Source organism: Phyllostomus hastatus, unplaced genomic scaffold, assembly GCF_019186645.2.
Source record: "Phyllostomus hastatus isolate PE091 unplaced genomic scaffold, TTU_PhHast_1.1 phas_contig_40, whole genome shotgun sequence".
NCBI classification, from domain to species: Eukaryota; Metazoa; Chordata; class Mammalia; order Chiroptera; family Phyllostomidae; genus Phyllostomus; species Phyllostomus hastatus.
In genome coordinates, this window is record NW_025333872.1 from 33,221,787 (window position 1) to 33,242,623 (window position 20,837).

Genomic DNA, 20,837 nt, shown 5'->3' on the forward strand with positions numbered 1-20,837 from the left:
TTTGACAAAAAAAGTTTTTCAGTGGTGTATAATAGTTATTATCAGATATCTGTTTATTTTATGTTACAATATGTTAGTAAAATAAAAGCTCATTTGCTTTCTTTGGTTGTCTTTTTAAAATCCCAGACCTTGCATTTATCATGGTTTATTATGTAAAAATAATTTATGTTTTAATCATAGACTACATGATATACTATAATGGTAATCTTTAATGGCCATTTCATTATTATTTTATGTTGCACACAAGACCAATAAGTCACTGTTGCTATAGAAATCATTTAACGAATTATCTAATAACAACGTCTGGTGGTGATTTTCATTATAATGAGTCACTCATAATGCATCAGAGTAAATGGACCTGAGCCTAGTAAATGGCTGATTCTGCTTGTACTGTGACTTTACAATCATAGCAGAGCAGAGTTTCTCCTCAATTCCTACTGAACCCTGATTCCAGCAGAGTAAAGTGATATGTAAACAGTCCAGAACTAAATTGTTTATTTTTAAAGCATAAAGTATTTCATTTCGTATGCCTACAGCAGTAAAAAAATGGTCTGTGTTAACTACTCATGAAAAATTGAATTCCAATAGAAAATTCTTCATGCCGTGGTCTATCACACTCATCATTTGGGGACTTTCTGGTCAAAGCTGAGGGGACAGGAAAGAATCCAAAGGTTTCACATAACAATCTAAGAAAAAATGAATGGTTTTACTTTGAAACTTTAGTGAGTTGTAAGATTGTACAATATGTAACTCTTTTGCTGCCATTTGCTTTCTGTCATATCACACTAACAGTGTTGGTGGAAAAGGACAGAAGGTACAATGGTTAATATAATTTCTCTCTAAAGTACCTACTATGTAATAGGTCTTTACTACATGTCATTAATTCATTTAACCCTGACAGAAACCCTAGTTGGTGGACACTATGTCTTCCATCTTACAAAGAAGGTATCTCAGAAAGTAACAAATTTGCACAAATTGCCACACTATTTCCCAGTCTAGCATGCAGTGGACAAAACATCAGATGCAAAGCCCAAAGACCATATGCTGTTTATTTTTTAAAATCTGTGTTAATTTAAAGGACAAAGAGTATACCTTAACAAAAAAAAGGAAGTCTCCTTTGGGAAGGAAAATGATCACAGCAATCATCCTACATTTGTGAAACTGAATGCTAAAGATATAAAATCGGCAATGGATTCCCTACAAGACCAATGGCTCTCAGGAAGGGGGCAGAGGAGAATGATGAGGACAAAGGTCTGGAGGGGGAAATACTCCCCCTCAAGTGGGACAAGGTGATGCCTCCCCCATCATAGCACTCCCAGACTGACAGGCTTATCTGCCCACAGGAACTTGTGACGTGAACACAGTAGTGGAGCTGCCCAGGCCAGTCCACCAAAGCATCAAGACTCTGAATCAGCTCAAGTACACGTCCATTGCAGAGATCCAGGTGCAGATAGAGGAGGAGTGCCTTTGCTCTCCTCTGGGGGCATGGGAAGAAGAGGACACTGAGCAAATCCCCATAGAAACCCTCTGCTCAGGCTGGCTCCCCAGCCTGCCTCAGTGCATGATGGTGCCACTAAAGATCCTGCTGGCACAATTCCTACCTCAAAAGCCAAAACAGACTCGATCAACATCCTAGCAGATGTCCTCCCTGAGGAGATACCCATCATCACAGTGTTACAGAACATGTGAAGCTGGGGCTGGATGTGAACCTCCACAAAGAGGCCATTGTTAAGGCCATTTCTGCTGTCCTGCTGCTGCTGCTCAAGCACTTTAAGTTGAACCATGTCTCCCAATTTGAATACATGATCCAGCACCTGGTATCTGCCAACTGCACCCCTTTGATCCTAATTTCTTCAGTCAAAACATCATGTCCTACATCACTGCCAAGAACAGCATTTCTGTCCTGAATTATCTTCCCTGCGTGGTGTGTGAGCTGCCAGAGCCGAATGCCAAGAGCCTGGAAGCTGGTGACAATAACCACTTTTTCTAGAGGAACCCCTTTCCTTGTATCCATCTGCTTTGGATCTTAAACAAACTGACCAAATGGAAGCATTCAAGGATGCTGATGTGGGTGGTGCCTGCCCCATCCTGAAGTGGGCCCAGAAGGTGAAACAGGCCATGATGCAGCCCTATGTGCTGAAGCTGCTAAAGGTGTAGACCAAGTACCTGGGGCAGCAGTGGCAAAAAAGCAACATGAGGATGTCTGCCATCTACTAGAAAGGTGTTTCCTCAGCTGAATGATGACTGGGTCTACCATAACAATCTTGATGCCTGGCCTTGGAACTTGTAGGCAGATGAATGTGCTCTCCATGCCAACACTGAATGCTTCAACGCCCACTGCCGCATCTGGACCCACAGTAACCCTGACTTCTTATCTCTGGCCAATTGTCTGCGGAGTGTCTTGGGCCAATGAGTGGACCTGCCTGAGGACTTCTTGATGAACTACAACCTCTGGTTAGAAAGGGAAGTCTTCTCCAACCCCATTCCCTGGGAAGAGCTGCTGCAGTGAAGCTCCCAGGCAGAAGACTGAAGGGGAAAAGTGGTGTCCAGGTGCCTCAGGGCCTGTCCTGGTCCATTGCCACCTGGCCCACTGCAGGTGGCAGCACAGCTCCACTGTGCCTTCCCAGACCAGCACCGGGCTTGTTGCTGAGTCCAGATTGAGCCTCTTATTGATCACAACTTTCTGCCTGGGAGTTGTCATCTCTAAGCCTGGGATCCTCCCTTCATTCACTCCTCCCACTCTCCTCTCCTGGAAACAGTTAGTTGCAGCTCATTTCTCATTCTGCCCAAGGCTAGGAACAGCTGGGATGGGCTGGGAACCCAATGCATCTGAATTTCAGGGTTCACAGTGACTCTTCTTGAGTCATGCAAATCCACAGCAGGTCAGTTTGCCAAGGAAGAGGGTTTAGGGTTAGGGCCAAGGCTGGAAATTCAGAATCTTGGTTTTGCTTTGGGGAGGTGTCTGATATCATTCCAGCCTCGTGCTAAATTTCATCCAGAAGCAACTCTAGAGGCTCTGGCAGCTGCCTCAGCAATTGGATCTTGGACAGGGCTGGGATAGGAAAAGAAGCTAGAGGCACCATTTGCCTTCTTGGTTTGGAAGGGTCTGTAAATATCTATACATAAATCTGTGTGGATTCTCTTGTGTCATGCTGGGGTTTCTAATGTGTTTGTCTATTCTGTTTACATAAAAAAGAAGCAAAAATAATAAAAATAAAGTAAGTGTACAGGGAGAGATGGGATTTCCACAGGGTGGTTTCCAGGGGCCATTCCCAGTTCTCACTTTCCCCTAAGTAGCAGGATTCCAACATACCTGGGTAGTTAGTGTAAGTGATGGAACTGGATGACTTCTAAATATCCTATAACAAAATATTATATTAATTGTGTAAAATTTCTTATACTAAGCATTACTACAATTAACAAAATTCAGAAGTCAATTTTAGAAGTCTATTCCAGATGCAAGGAAGTAATAAAAAAATCCTGAAAATGAAGAGATAACAGATGCAGCCCATAATAGGAGGCTGGAAATTTTGTATTTAACTAAATAAAAATAAGCTGATTTCTTAAAGAAATACCTAATCTCAAATTTATGTTGGTCTTAACTCCATTTAACTGACTGACTACAATGCTATACATAACTTCATTTAACCTTAGTTATCTCCCAAAGGGCCCATCTCCAAATACAATTATATCGGGGATTAGAGCTTCATTGCATGAACTGGGTGGGGGATGGGGGACAGAAATTCAGACCATAGCAGGTCAATAGACTCAATCCTATTACCCCAACTACAAAATCAGAGCTAGACTCCAAAAACTTTGTAGGAACTATTCCATTAGTTAAATTAATATAAAAGACCCCATATACAATACACAGTCAAGATCCATGAAGTATTATAGCTGATCTTGTGTGATGAACTTATTGACTGATGTGGGATAAAATGCCTGTCTAGGTGATGAATGATGGGGCTGTGTGTCTATAGACTCTAGTATAATAATCCTAAAATTTCATATAATAATTATTCTGTGGTTGATTGATAGAGAAATAATATGCAGAAATCTAATGTGTTTTAAAGTATAAGAGACATGTGGAATCATAATTTAGTAATAAATCTGGGGACTTAATACACACATTTAGGTATTTTAACAAACAGATAAAGATTGACATAGTAATTTATAGTAGAAAAATCTCATAAAAAATAAAATATGCATCATTTTTTGACAAAATTGCCAAAGTATGGAAGATGACATATAAATATAAGACTGCTCACCTTAGCAACCGAATAATTTCTCGTAGATTCATTGGGCACTGGGCCATTACCATATTTTCTAAACAATTTATAAAATGTTCTTCTTACATTTTCTCACTCAATAATGACATTTACCAAATATCTTACTAAAGATATTTACTACACATTGAATTGCATTAACATGGTTATATTTTCATTATATTATATCATCACATTTTTCTCTTTTCACTTTTAGATCTATAGGCTTGGTAACTTTAGAAGATGAATGGAAATGCATTTGGGGTCATTTATTTTATTGTGTGGTTTTATATTCTTGGAGATTACATATGATTTGGGAATCAAGTTACCAATAATGGCAGGCTACCAAACTTACAGATCCAAGCAGAGGTAACTTATACAAGGCAGGGAAGATGTGGGCATTTACATATACACTTTAATGGAATGTTGATAGTCAGAACTGTAAATGTATGTGCTCTCTGCTTTTGACAAGGATGACTGGAAAGCCTTCTAACTTTAAGGGGTACCTGGATTTAATATGAATGTAGGATTTCACCATAGCAGAACATACTCCTGCACCTGAATTGTTGCTCTTATGAGCAAACATAGTAAATCATTATTATAAAAAATAAAATAAAGTAGTCATGTATTTTGATCCAAAGTGTTGAATTTACAATTGGAGTCCAGAGTCACAGCTACTGTAGAGGGAAAGTGGGAGCGAATATTTTTCCACTGACCAAGAGTTCAGTTTCACAACAAATTATTATAATGAATGAGTCAATAAGGCATATACTTTCAAAGACAGTTTACACCATATTTTTCCATCATACAATGATAATGGGAAAATGCAGTCAGGGAGAAAATGACATTGAAATTTAGATTAAATCCTTTTTTTTATTTTAAAGAGAGAGGAGAAGGAGAAAGAGCAAGGGAAACATCTATTTGTTGTTCCACTTTATTTACATATTCTTATTTGTGCCCTGATCAGAAATTGAACCTGCAACTTTGGTCTTTCAAGACAACTGATTTACCTGGGCTAATTTCACAGGCGTAAGCAAAGGAAAAGTTTTCTAGAATTTTTAGAAGCTATTTCCATTTTAATAGCACACCTACCCTCCAAATATCATAGAATGCCAGTGTGTGGTCAAGGGCCCACAGGAGTCATGCTTCTTGTGAACCTACATACAGACTTCATGCTATTTCTCAGGAAATTGGCCCCTTTGCTCTCAATTGCTGTGGTCCTAGTCCATAAATGATCATCTCTTATCATCTCATCCTCATTCCTTCTCAGCCTCACTCCTTCTCACCCTTAATGATTATATCCTCCCATTTTTCTCCTATAAGCACCAACATCTTACCAACTTGTAACTCAGAATTGTCTCACTCCTCACATTCTAGCCTAGTTTCCTCTACAACTTTTCTCCCTCTCATCCTTACAAACAGATGTCATTTCAATTTTCTGAATGGTATCCCTTCACCTCTTTTGGTACATGCCTTTTTTTCTAAAGAGTTTTTATTTCTCTTTATTTCCTCATATTCACTGAACTAAGGACCTAATGACTCATGAATCCACTGCTCTCTCACTTGATGGTTACTGTCTGCCATTACCCTCCATTTAGTAGGCCAATATTGCCATCTCTTCTGTGACCTTTCTCTACAAATAACCACATATCCTTAATTTTATCATTTTATTTTAAACACATGTCAATAATAATTTTTCATAAACTTAATAAAACTACTCTGTGATCCTTTCTAAAAGGTAACTACCAAAGCTTTCATGAGTTTTTCTACTTGTATGTTTCCCTCAAATTCAACTTTTAATTATTTACATTTTCCCCTCATTATCTAATAGATTTTGAGCAAGGAAATTTAGAATTTTAACTGCTACAAAAGGGTTTGTTGGATCTTTGAGTCTAAAATGAGGCAATTCTGAAAAGAAAATACATGAATTCTGAACTGACTGAAAATACATAGATAGCAATAAATAGGTATCTATAAATACGAAGAGTTGAGAAAACTGTATAAATGAATCAGAAGAAAAGCAATTTCAGATGAAATAGTCATAAAATAGAGGCACATGATATAGAAACATGATTTGAGTACTTACCTTAGTTCTTCACTCTAGTGTGCATCTTATGAATTGAAGCCAGGAAAACTTCCAATCCAGAGAATATAAAAAGAAAACCTTTAAAATTGCATCTACCATCTTTTAAAATATAAACAGGTGTTGTACATAATACAGTAAATGTCAGAATAGAAATTATAACATAGATAATTAAGAAAGAGGAATATTAGTGCTTACCAAAGGAAAAGAGCACTTAAAATCAAAAGCTAATTACTCAGTATCTGAATTTATTAATATGTGCAGTAATGTAGCTTCCTAAAATTTTTCAAGTTAATTAAAAAGGCAACTTTAAATGTTTTCACTTAAATTAACTAATAATTTATATATTTTTATGTTATCCCCCAAATAACATCTTGTTGGAATAGATCCAATTGTAACTCAGTTCTAGTATAATTGCTAAGCCATCTTGCCTATCTGCTTTTCTTATAAATTATCAATACCACTCATAAAAATTGAACATATATTAGAATATTTATAGATATAAAAGCAGACAGATCTTAATTCAAACCTACTTCTAATATAAATTTTAAAAAGCAAACAAATGTAGCCTATTGACTTCCAGATAAAGGCTGCTGTGCTGACCTTTATCTATCATGTGCTGAATAAAAACAAGCATTATTTTTACTTCCTTCTAGAATTTCATTAAAATGCCGGTGAATCAGACTAAAAGTAGAGCAACTCTTTCAGGAACTGGAAGCCAAATGGAAACATGGTAAATGTAACTAGATTGGCACATTGGGAAAGCTAAATCTTCAGGCTGTAAAAAGTTCAAGACATAATATAACTCAAAAATAGATCCCCAAACATGTGAGGAATTGGCAGAATATTTTGAAAATGAATTAAATTAGCACTAAAAGTCTAAGAATTGGTTAAGAACTTTCTTAGAAAGCATTAAGACCAGATCTTCTCTATCCTAAAGTCTCTAGGTTACTGTTTCTCTCCTACACTGTCAGAGAACTACAGGTATATTTTTTGATAGCTCTATGAGATATAATTACATCTCACACAATTTGCCCATTTAAAGAGTATACAGTTAACCCTTGAACAATGTGCGGTTAGGGGGACCCACCTCCTGAGCAGTCACAAATCTGCATTTAGCTATAGAAATTCAATGGTTAACACACTGTATATTCATCAAGTTGTGCAACTCTCATTACAATCAATTTTAGAGCATTTTCTTTACCCCCAAAGAAACCCTATATCCATTAACTATCATATTCCAATCCCCCATTCCTCTCAGCTCAAAGAAATCATTTAATCAATGAATTAAAATTCATATTTTAAATTAATTAATTAATATTTATGTTCTAATACAAATTGATTAACCCACTGTGCCTTTTTATGAAGATTCTTTCACTTAGCATAATACTTTTAAGGTGAATTCATGTTATAGCATGTAATAATACCTCATTCTTTTGTATTGCCACATAGCATTCTATTGTCCATATATACCACATTTTGTTTAACCATTTGACATTGACATTGATTGACATTGAGTTGTTTTCTCTTTTCTTTTAATTCTTATGCAAGGACATGTTTATTGATTTTAGAAAGAGAAGAAGGGGGAGGGAAGGAGGGACATAGAGAGAGGAGAGAAAGCAAGAGAGAGATTGAAGTCAGAGAGAAACATCAATCAGTTGCCTCACATATGCACCCTAACCATGGGGGTTTGAACCTGCAACCTAGGTATGCACCCTGACAAGGCATCAAACCCACAACTTTTGTTATGTACAGAATGACACTCCATGCAACTAAGCCACCCAGCCACAGCTGGTTGTTTTCACTTTTTATATAATATGAATAAAACTTCTATAAACATTTGTGTACAAGTTTTTGTGCAGACATATATTTTTATTTCCCTTGGAATAGACATAAGGGTGGAATTTCTGTGACATACGATAATTCTACAGTTACTTTTTAAAGCAATTAGCATGCTGTTTTTAAAAGTGGTTGCACCATTTTACATCCCCACCAGCAGTACATGAGATTTCCACCTTCACATTCTCACAAAAGTTGTTATCTGTCTTTTTCATTTTGTCAGCCTTAGAGCTACTGAGTAGTCTCTTATTGTATTTTTATTTGAATTTGAGAAGGCATATAATTTTTTATATAGTAATAAGAGCCTCCTGCCCTGGGAGATTCCACACATACAAAGGAATTAAGCAAAAATGTATCTATTGAATATGGAAAGTCTCATTGTATTCTCTCACATTACTCCCAAAATTCTGGCAGCAACATATGTATGCCAGAAAAAAAAAAACAGTAAGACAATGGAGAAACAAATTAAATTATTCAAGAGCTCTTCAAAGTACAGAAAGACATGAGTTCACAGTTTAAGAGAGTCCAGAAAGTACCCTGTGAAAGCCTAAAAATAGACTCACTCAAAGGCATGCTATAATAAAATGTCATAACAATGAAAACAAAGAGAATCTTTAACTTCAAGAAAAAATATGCAAAGGCATGTTTCTGGAGGAAATATAAAGGAAGTGAAAAGAATGTAGTAAATTTTTATAATTCCCATAAATATCCTCATACAAAAATACTAAGAGAACAATTAAAGCACTTGGAGAAAATATAAATAGCCAATGATATTTTTAATAAAACTAGATAATGAGGAACTCTCATGAAGATGCAGATGGGACCAAAATATCACAGGTCTGCTAGCACCAACAGCTATATGGTGATAATGGTAAAGATTAAATTGTGGAAGGATGTTATAAGTTATAGAACAGAGTAATCATCAGTAAATACTATTCCCATGAGAAGAAGACAACAGAAACACTGAGTGAGCTCTATGGGAATAAATTTGAAAACAACCGATGAACTTCAAAGAAGTTTTTGTAGATTCCAAATAAGAGGTTAGTGCACAAAGACTCCAGGACATCACTAAGGGAGATGTAAGAAATTCAAATAGTGTGGAAGAGGATGAATCACCAGTGGAATGCAGAAATATCCAATAAATCTTTCCTTTTAAAAGGAAAGGTCCACTCTGAAGTAAAACTGCAGAAACAAAAATAACATTGAAAATAGGGAGAACATTTAAATACTGCATGGCAGAAGGAACCAATAGAGCACAGGTGGCAAACACAAGGCCAGTAGGCTGAATGCAGCCCTCCACTTTGTTTTATCCAGCCCAGCACTTAGTTTCTATCCAGTGGCAGTGCCGAGCTCTCACTTAACTGTTAAGGAGTAGTGACATTTACACAGTCCTAAATTACATTCAGCCCTTTGAAGGCAACTGTGAAGCTAATGTGGCCTCCAGTAAAATAAATCTGATACCCCTGCAATAGAGCATAGGCTACTGGAATAGCAGAGTTGAATGTTTAACACTGAGATCATCACCTTGAAAAGCAAGGCTGGTAGCATCCTGGACAATGCAGATACAGAGACAGGAAACCTACCTGAGTCAGATCAGGCTAATCCCTGAGAGATGTGATGTATAAGTGGCTAAAACATGTATATAGATAGGTGATAGGTAAAAAATATATAGATAGATGACAGATATGATAGAAAAGCTTTTAAGCTATGAAGGAAAAGAGCTACTTTACCCCAGTCATGCCTCCCACATACAAACATTCTCCTAATAATGCCAGAAATGCTTTTTCATTTAAACATGTAAAACAAATAAATAAGATTAAAATCAAATTCCATATAGAGACATTATAGAATTAAAGATAAAATAATACAATTGATGTTCTAGCAATATAGTGAAAACCATTAAGGAAAATATGACTGCAAAGAAAATAAATGCAGCATATTATTTCTAAGAGGGACATAAGAAATTAAGAAAATTATCAAAGCTCTAAAAAAACAACATAAATCAGAATTAGAACATCTCAGATGAAATGACTAGACAACAGGATATAATTTTTTTAAAAAGCTATCATAACTCATTAATAAATGAGAACAATAAGCAATAAAGACTGAATTTGAAGAAACAAATATATAAACATAAAGCAAAGTTGGAGAAATAGAGGAAAGAAAAGAGTGACTACAATGAAATAGACAAAGATTCAAAGCACTTTCAAGAAGTCAAAGATATAGAAGACATATAAAGAAAGCTCAAGTTGATATATTAATAATTAAAATACCTAAAAAGGAAAAACAAAACAACTGAACTAAACAAATTTTTAAAGTATAATATAAAGAATTTTTTCTGGAAGAAACTCTAACACCTACATATTGAGTAGGCACACTCAACACTTGGAAAATATGACCCACAGTAGTCAATACCAACTCAGACCTAGTAAAGCTACTACTGAACTTTAACAATATGGGGACAAAAACATTCAGACAAAAACACTAAGTCACCAATAAGAAAAAAAATATGTCAGATTGGTCCCAGATTTTTCAACAATATTTAATGATCATAGAAAGAAGAGCCAACTCCAAATCTGGCCTAACCTCACACCTTCCTTCTCCCCCAAACACTTCCCTTACACCCAGAATTCAATGTATGATATTCACAAAAACCTCCTCTGAAAGTTCCCTCCACCTTCTTGATCCAGTGGAAACCTGACTATCACCTAATGCCTCTGTTGCTTGATCTGTCTTAAGTGGAGCCTGTTTTCTCACCTTGCCCTCTATGATGTAGGAATGGGTATCCTCCTTCTTCCTCATTGCTGCTTCCAGGCCATTATTTTTTCTCCTACTAAACCTCCAGGCTTCTTTGAAGCTCTTTCCATCAGTCTATACCATCATGTAGTGAGCTGAATTCTGCCCCACCCTCACCCAAATATCCCGGTCCTGTTACCTCATATGGCAAAGACTTTGAAGACATGATCAAGTTAAGGATCTTGATATGGGAACAGTGTCATACGTTTTTTTAGGTGAGACATATCCTAAAAGTAGTAAAAATGGCTTTTTAAGAGAAAGGCAGAGGGAGGTTTGGTGAAAGAATACAAGAAAGTAGTATTACAATAGAAACAGCCCAAGTGCCCATCAGTAAATGAGTGGATCAAAAAACTGCAGTACATGTACACAATGGAATTCTATGCAGCAGAAAGAAAGAAGGAGGTCCCACTACATGGATGGAAATGGAGAGTATTATGCTAAGTGAAATAAGCCAGGCAGTGAAAGGCAAATACCATATGATCTCACTTATAATTGGAATCTAATCAACAAAACAAACAAATGACTAAAATAGAACCAGAGACATGGAAATTAAGAACAAACTGACAGTGACCAGAGGGGAGGAGAGAGGAGGAAAACGGGGGAAAGAAGGGCAAGGAGCAAGAAAAGGAACATGAATAAAGCACTCATGGGAATAGACAACGGAAGGGATTGACTGTGGGAGTTGGGGAGGGGGATGGCTGAGCAATGGGGAAAAGGCAGGATAACTATAATTGAACCATAAAAAAAATAAAATATATTGCCTTAACAAAAGAAGAGAAACAGAAATTTTAGTAAACACATGTCAAGGAAAAAGGAAGCCACTAAAAGCTGAAAAGGATTGCAAAATATATCCTTCAATCAGAAGGAACCAGCCCTGTTGATACCTGAACATTAGCCCAGTAAAAGTGATTTGGGAATTTTGACTTCCAGAACTGTATGTTTGTTGTAATTATTTACAGCAGCAATAGGAAACTAATGCACTCCAAGTGGATACATCTACAGATGTCCAGGCCACCAAATTCCTAGAAGACAACAGTACCTGGTTTAGTCTTACCTACTGACACTACACTTATAATGATTTTTATGATTTCCATATCCATGGACACTGAAATATCTTCCTGACTCTTCCCAAATTTTGGCCTCTTAATTCCTTGCCTGCCTCACCCCCATTAATGCTGCCCTTTATGCTTTCTCAGCAATTAATTCATTATTCCCTGTCATTCCAATAACTGGACCTTTATCACCATCCATAATCTCAATTTTTAGGCTCATTCACTGACCACCGCCTTCTATCTTGCTATCTCATTCCTTGCTCTCATCTCAACAATCCTTTGATACAGTGTAACTTCCAATCTATTAACCTAACCTTTTTTTCTCTGCTTTCACTTCACTCAGATTCTCCATTTCCCCTTGCCTGATTGAGATTCCAAACCATTTGGGATAATTAGTGTCCCATATACACTCTCCATTCCTTTGCCACATTCTCCCACCACATACTCTCTTGGTGACAATCTTAACCCAGTTAAGTCAAATCTCTGACCATGTATGACTTCATGGCATCTGCACTGGCGTATGAGCAGCTGAATAAAACTGGAGGAATAGATGCAAAACTTTGCTGGCTACTCTCATTTTAAATTCATAACCACTCTCCCCAAGTGGTCCTTTAGGGCTGGCCGAAATTCTAGTTTCTTTTACTTTAATCATCCATTTTACTATATTTATGTCTATTTCAATATGCTATTTTAGTGTATCAAATCCTATAAGGGCAAGGGATCTGTCTGTTCTGCTTACCCATGTATCCAAAGGCATAATCCATAAAGAAAATAATCAATAAATTGAACTTCATCAAAATTAAAAACTTTTGTTTTGTGAAGATTCTGTTAAAAGAATAAAAAAAAAGGCACAGACTATACAATTCCACTTTTATGACATCTTGGAAAAGGCAAAGGGAGGGGGAGTGAGGGGAGGTAGAAGAAGGTAACACTCAAGTAAATGGTGTTGGAAGGAGAAGACTTGGGGTGGTAAACACACAATACAATGTACCGATGATGTACTGCATGCCTGAAACCTATATAATTTTATTAGCCAATGTCACCCCAATAAATTCAATATAAAAAGAAAGAAAAAGAAAAGAAAAGTCAATACTACAGGAATGGAGAATAGATTAGTGGTTGCTAGCGTAAGGAAAGGGGGTGACTGCAAAGTGGCAATATAAGAGAATCATTAGAGTGTATGAGAGTGGTAATGACAGACACAAGACTTTATGCATTTGTTAAAAGCCTTATAACTATATATCACAAGGACTGAATTTTAATGTATATAAATTCAAAAGTAAAATAAAATGAGAAAAGTATTACTTCTTCTTCCCCATTCCTGCAGTATCCCATTCTTTAGGAGAGGTTCCCGCCACATCATGCCCATGGTCCCTACACTGCAGCCTGTAGAAAACTGATGAACCATTTACAAAACCAACCTAGTCTCTTGGTATGCCCAGTGCCTTGGCCCCATCTGAGAAGTGGGATCTTATGAGTTATTGAGCACCAGGACCTACAGGCATAATTTTTCCTTCAAATACAATGTGTTCTTCAAAGGAACATGTATAAAGGACACATGGACAAAGCCAAAGGGGGATAGGATCGAGGGTGGGACGTGAGAATGGCTGAGGTGAGGGGGAGTGGTGGAGGAGAAATGGAGACAACTGTACTTGAACAACAATAAAAAAGTGCTGAGAAGAGTGAGTGTTATGTTAAAAATACCTAATATTTCAAGTATCAATGCCTATTCTTGTTACCTACTATTTGTACTTTCATGTTCATTTTCTTTCTCTTCTTTCACAGTAGGTATCTGTGTGTGGGAGAGGATGGGGTTTTTGCACATCCTCTTCTTTCTTATGTTTCCATTTTCCTTTTCCTTTTCTTTTTACCCATGACCCACTAAGACTGCAGTCAGCTAATTCCAGAAGTAGGGGGTGCATTTCTTCTTCATTCCTACAGGCAAGGACTGCGATTCCTGCTCTCTAGCACCACACCACTTCCTTGGGATGAGATAGGAACCCCAATAGTCCTGAATTAAATGAATCTTACACAGTCAAAGGAATTATCCTCTCTGGCTGAGGTGATCCCACAGATAATTACTTAATGCTTTAACAGGAAATTAGAGTCTTAGAAGTAAAATTATTCTTAGGCATCACCATTAAATTATCAAAGAAGAAACAAGTCTTTTTGCAAAGTATATATCAAGTGATATTTTAGTCACTGAATATAAATGAAGATTATTTATTAAAAAAGAATTATGGTTTGTAAATCTCATCATATTGTGCTATTTAAAGAGTCACCTAATTACTCTGAAAGTTTGATGAGCCTAGCCAGCACAGCAGTGTGCTCTAAAGACTGTTAGTCTTTAGACATTTGGCACTCTCTGTGCTAAAATGCTAATTAGTGCAGTATTTGTGTAGTAGTGAAGAAACACTCTACCAAAAAAAAACTTCCTATTTTTATATATGTGTAATAAATTGTTGTGGTTGACTACTTATATGTTATCAATAAAAATAGTACTGAGAATAGCCTTTTCTCAGCTTGACTTACATTAGAAAGTGTGATAGACAAGAATCCCCTGGCCTTCCCTCCTTTAAATGTATACATGAACACACACACATTTACATGTGTTTCTTTTTAAACCTTTATAAGTTCTTTTCTACTACATGCCAGATACTCATACGTATACTAACCCTCATGAAATCCTATGAAGAAGCCTTATTATTTCCATTTTATTGATGAGAATGATGAAACTTAGAACAGGTACTGCAGATACCTTGCCAAAGGCCTCACATCTAGTATGTGGCAGAAATGACTGACACACACGTCTTCTGAATCAAAATCCTAAGTTTGTTCTACCATACATATTATCCAGTGACATACATATACGTATTTTATTTTGTAAAATTATGGAGCAAGAGAAAAGGGTCTCTGGTAGAGCCAAACACAGAGGTAAGTTGAATGAATACATCTTTCCTTTTTCATTCTGTGTCCTAAGCACCCCTTTTCTAGCTATATCATTTGCATTGCAGAATGTTAACATTGGCAAGAAAAATTCAGGGAAGCTGAAGGTGAGCAATGCGGATTCTTCTATACCATTAAATACTTTCACAGTTACTACATTTGACTGACAGATATAAAGGAGCTTCTTTGTGACATCCATCACATTGCCCAGTACTGCTCCAAGCTTAATCTCAGTGACAAATGCTTGAAGTTAATCATCCATTTGCCTCCATTTTTCCTTTGAAGACATTGATCAAGCTGTGTTGACAGAGCCATGATGAAATACCAGGCCCTGGGAAATGCTGAGCTGGCTTTGAGTGTACCAGTATTTGAGCTTAAGGAACATATGTCATTTTCTTTAGCCTTAACTGTTCTCTTCAATTTGAGACTACATATATTTTAGTCAGAATTATAGATTCTATAAATGTTCCTGATGTTTATCATGAAGTTCATGACTGGAAGTATACAAAAACAGATCTGTATGCCAACAATAATATCATTTAAATAACCGAAGGTCAAAGAACCATAGCATTGTAGGACTTGGGAGATAACTCATTCATGCTCTGTCATCTAAACAATAAAACAGAAATCCTTCAAACTTCTTTATATGCTATAACACCTTCTATTTAATAGAAAATACCACAAAGATTATTTTGGTGGTTTAAGTTTCAAATGCTTTTTACAGTCATATTTGCTATCTTTTAAACTAACAACTATTATCCCTCACTCACAAATATGAAAAAGTACATGTGGTTGTACAAACTGTATTGAGAACTCAGTCACGCCATTAAGTCAGGCTACTTAGAATGTGGAATAATTCACATTGTACTCATGGAGAAAAGAGAGCTTCTACAAACTATATACATGAAAAAGAAAAATGCCAAGAGTCAGCTGGGTGCTAGCTCTGTGTAGGTCTCCTCAACTCTCAAATGTATAACTACTCAATTTGTTCAAGCAAATTCTTTAGAATGTGAAAACTGTATTATAAATATTACATATAGCCTAAGAGTAGACCGAACAAAGGCAGTTACCCACACAGCAGAAGGGCTATACTTATATACTCAGAAGAGTCCCAGATGCTAGCACCTGAGAGCATGTAGTATTAGGAAGAAAATAAAAGACAGAAAATACCTTTGCAATTTGTATTCATGGCACAAGGCCAATTCTAGTATAAAAAAAATGTTTTGTAGCAGGCAATTTGTATTTCTCCCAATGCCTTTCTTCACATATCTCTCTAACCTCTCTCCATTTGTCCTGAGTCACCATGTTCCTATCACATGAGCCCAGCTCCCAAACTATTTAATGATGAAAATAATTGAGTCAAGATCTGGTTGCCAATATACATTCAATTTTATGCAAGAAGAATTTGCAGTTGCTTGTTAACACAAAAAAATCTATCCCATTCTAAGCACTACATTGACTTATATTTAAGCCTTATTTCTCCTAAGTGCAGTGGGCAGACTCACTGCATGTAGCTAAAAGTTTAGAGAGTAGTTTTATTTTTCTCTGGGAACTAAGAAATGTTAACATGTATTTACATATGTATCTAAGCCAAATTGGGAGCAGTAATGAAATAAGATGTTGAGATCATATGGTATTTGTCTTTCACTGCCTGGCTTATTTCACTTACAATAACGCTCTCCAGATCCATCCATGCTATCATGAAGGGTAAGAGCTTCCTCTTTCTTTCTGCTGCATAGTATTCAACTGTGTAAATGTACCCTAGTTTTTTTTATCCACACATTTACTGGTGAGCATTTAGGTTGCTTCCAGCACTTGGCTATTGTAATTGTGCACACTGAAATAAAGAACAAACTGGCAGTAAACAGAGGGGAGAGAGATAGTGGGGGAAAACAATAGGGGACGGTCCATCAAGGAACATGTATAAAGGACACATGGACTAAGCCAAAGGGAGTAGGTTCGAGGGTGGGAAGAAGGGATGGGTTGGGTGAGGGGCTATGTGGTGGGGTGAAAATGGAGACAGCTGTACTTGAACAACAAAAAATGTAATTAATTAATTAATGTAAAAAAGAAACAAGATGTTGACATGTAGTTCACCACTTAAAAATAGTTCTATAAATGTTGTCTATTACTATTTTATCACTATCATGAATTTAAAAGAACACAATTGAAGAATCTTACACCAGAATGTGACAATGTCCAATTATAGTTTTTAAAATATCATATGAAGAATAGAACAATGGTCACTTAACAATGTGCTCTTAAAATTCACTTAGAAGAAAATAATGTACTAGCGTATCCAAAAAAATGAAAAAGAGAAGAATAATGAGAATACATTTCTTACATGGTGTAAAAATTATGCTCAAATTTTAAAAAGATACCCATACTCAAGTATACACTTTCTATTTTTGTTTTTGTTTTAAAACACATTATACTTGCTTATGTTACTCAATATTTCTGAGATCATTTTTTTCAATATATAACTCTATCTTACTCTTTACCTAGTATATAAATCATTTAATCACCTTTTACAATAAATTCATTAAAAGATCTTTAAAAGTAGCAGGCATGCAAATATTGTGCTATTATGCTAGACATAAAAACTAAAGGCAGAATTTTGTCTTGGGTATGGTGATATGGCTGACTCCTGTCCAGACCAACCCTCTGGTTCACACTAATAATAATTATAAACTTTAGGGAAAATGCAAAAGACAACTACCTAAGGATCCTAAGGAATAACCAAAGCACACATACCTTGGAAGGGAGCCAATGCCAGAGAAGCAATCAGAATTCTCCTCCTCCCTTTCTTATGGCTATACAAGCAGAAAAGTTTTCTCTTCTTCCCTTCTTAATTAAATGACATAAGACTAATTAACAGGAGAAAAACAAATTTAACTTTGTATATATGGAAGCCTCATAAAGACTTAAGAAGGGAATTGAGACTCCTCAGTGATCAGGTAATTGAGGTTTATATACCACCCTGAGATAAGGAGAAGGAGATAGGTCCCTAGAGTCTCTAAGGAAGGAAGACAAACCACAGGAAAATGAGAAGAGTAGATGTTTAGTAAACGAAACTTTGCTAAGCCATGCAGATAAGTCTTTCTGATATAAAAAGTTATGTTTGGTATTAGCTATCTTTCTGGTATAAGCTCCTCATTTAAATTCTCTTCAGCAGTTAAAGGACAGGCAAAAAGCCTTTCCTCAGTCTGTTAAGTCTTAATTGCCTTGGGCTCAAAACAACATAGTGTCAGCGTGGCACATTTTGGGGTGGCTATTCTGGTCTTCATCATGGATTGGCCCTGAAAGTGGGAGGGACAGTGTGGGCAGTTAAACTGGGGGGAGGATTGGCATTTGTCTATCAGAGAAACAAAATGAAGACATTTTCAGGAAAAAAAAAATTGTCTTCAGCAGACCTACACTGCAATAAATGGTAAAGGGGGCTATCCAGATGTCAACATGGGAGGCACTTGAATTTACCTCCTTACACAGATAAACCAAATATGCAGTTACACATGGAGAAATTCCCTCTGAGAGAATCCAGAAACTAGCTGAGTGACTCCTACATGTCAGGAGAATGAGAAAATACCCAAAACTGTTTGGAAAGGCTGGGATTCTCACCACAAACCCTACCCACTGCATAGTGCCATACAGTTGGGAGGAAACACTCAACTCCCAGCTACTCCTTGAGGAGTGAAGGGTTTGAACCACTCATCTAGTGCCCCAAGTTTTAAGGCTACCATTGGAAGGATGGACCCCAAAATCACCGGTTCTGTTAGCCAAGAGGGATTGTGTTCAAGAGTCATACAAGACTACAGCAAACAAAGCAACAGTACTTAACAGGTGTGTGAGCACTTTTGCAGGCTCTCCCCCAAGGGCTCAGGGCAGGAGGAGCAGGCACAAACACCCAGTCCTTCCTTGGAAGGAGTTTGACTATGTACTTTATAAGCTACTGCCTGGGAATCCAATTTCTATTTAGCATGAATCCAAGTGCTGACTGCAAACCTCCAAACCTGAAAGAGACAGTTGGCACTTCTCTCATCATCTGCCTATGGCTTGAGAATAACAAAAACAAGTAGTGAACATCTCTGTGGAAGAAACTTGTCCACACATCTAGCACCCCAGATTTCATAATTGCCATGTAAGGAATGAGTTCCCAAATCACCTAGTTTTTACATACAATGGGGCTTGAATTTATGAGTCCCATAAGACTATGGCAAGAAAAGAAACGTCTTTTAAATGGGCACAGAAAAACCCCCCTATACATATACACACAACTATAAGCCCAGGCTCAGGGCAGAGAAAGCAGGTAAAATCTCCCAAATCCTAGCTTTTCCCTGAAAGGATCTTGACTGCATATTTCCCAGCTGCCACCTGAGGGTCCAGCTTCAAATCAGCCTGCACCTAGGTGCTGACGGTGATTCGCACCTTTGGACACTGACAGGTCTTGGCATGCTTTCAAATACTGGAGCTACCAAAAACAGATGATGGTTCAGATGATCACAAATGTTTGAGAAGCAACTAGGAGCTCAGGTTGAGCTGATTGATGAGGTGTATCTCCTATAAGAGATCAGTTACTCAAGACTGAGAGAGGTGGCTGTTGTATCTAATGCACAGAAACCAACACAGAGAGTCAAGAAAAGTGAAGAAATGTGGGAATATGTTCCAAACCAAAAAAAAAACAAACAAAAAAACAAGAAAAATCTTCAGGAATCCATCTTAAATAAATGGAGATAAGTGATTTACCCAATAGAGTTCAAAATAATGGTCATAGAGATGCTTACCAAGCATCAATGAAGAAATCACAAGACAAATTAGAAAATATTTTTAATTAAACAATAATGAACACACAGCATGGCAATTTGTGGGCTTAATCTAAAGCAATGTGTAGAATGTTAATTTTAGAAAAAACTAGAAAAGTTTCTAAGAATCATAAGAATCCACCATAAGAATCTATGAAAAGAAGGGTAAAATGCATCCAAAATAAATAGAAAAAAAGAATGATAAAGATAAAAGCAAAAATTACTAAAATAGAAAACAGACAATAGAGAAATTTAAAAGCCAAAAGCTAGTTCTTTAAAAATATCAACAAAATTGATCAGCTCTTAAATGGCCAGCCAGACTCTAATACCAAGCCTGATGAAGATTTTATACAGACATGCACGAAATATACACCAATATATTTCAGTCTAATGATGAATATCTAATCAATCCATCATTATATGCAAATATACACAACATAATCAAGTAGGGTTTATACCAGGAATGCAAAGTTGGCTTAACATTAAAAAACTAATCAATGTAATTCATTAGATTAACAAATTAAAGATAAATAAAATAACCATTTCAACAGACAAAAGTTTATAAAATTCAATACCCAATCATGCTAAAAAATCCTTAAGCAACTAAAATAGCAGGAAACTTCCTCATTCATACAGAGGGCATATAAAATATCTACAACTAATAAAATACTTAACAGAGAATTGGTTTTCCCCATATTCTCCTTGTATAGGAAAAAGTGAAGATTCTCCCTTCCACCATTTTTTATCAAATTTTACATTAGGTCCTAGAAATTTCAAGAAAGCAAAAAAAAAAAAAGACACAAGTAACAGAAGGAAAAATAATACTGTTCCTATGATTGTATAGGTACCAGAATCCAAAAACCACACAAAAATAATTATTAAAATTAATGTTTGTTACGGTAGAATGTAAGATACAATGTTAATATAAAAATCAACTATATTTTTATATGCTGGTAGTAAAAAATGTCACTCAACTTCATTTGTAATAACATTTAAATTATAAATTACCTAAGAATAAATATAACAAAAGAATCCCCAAAATTCCAGAGTGAAAATG

At 36.4% G+C, this 20,837-nt stretch overlaps 1 pseudogene; it reads left to right on the forward strand.

Moving 5' to 3' along the window:
* The first annotated feature begins 1,208 nt into the window (after nt 1-1,208).
* LOC123821804 lies at nt 1,209-2,509 on the forward strand (annotated as a pseudogene).
* The last annotated feature ends 18,328 nt before the right edge of the window (nt 2,510-20,837 follow it).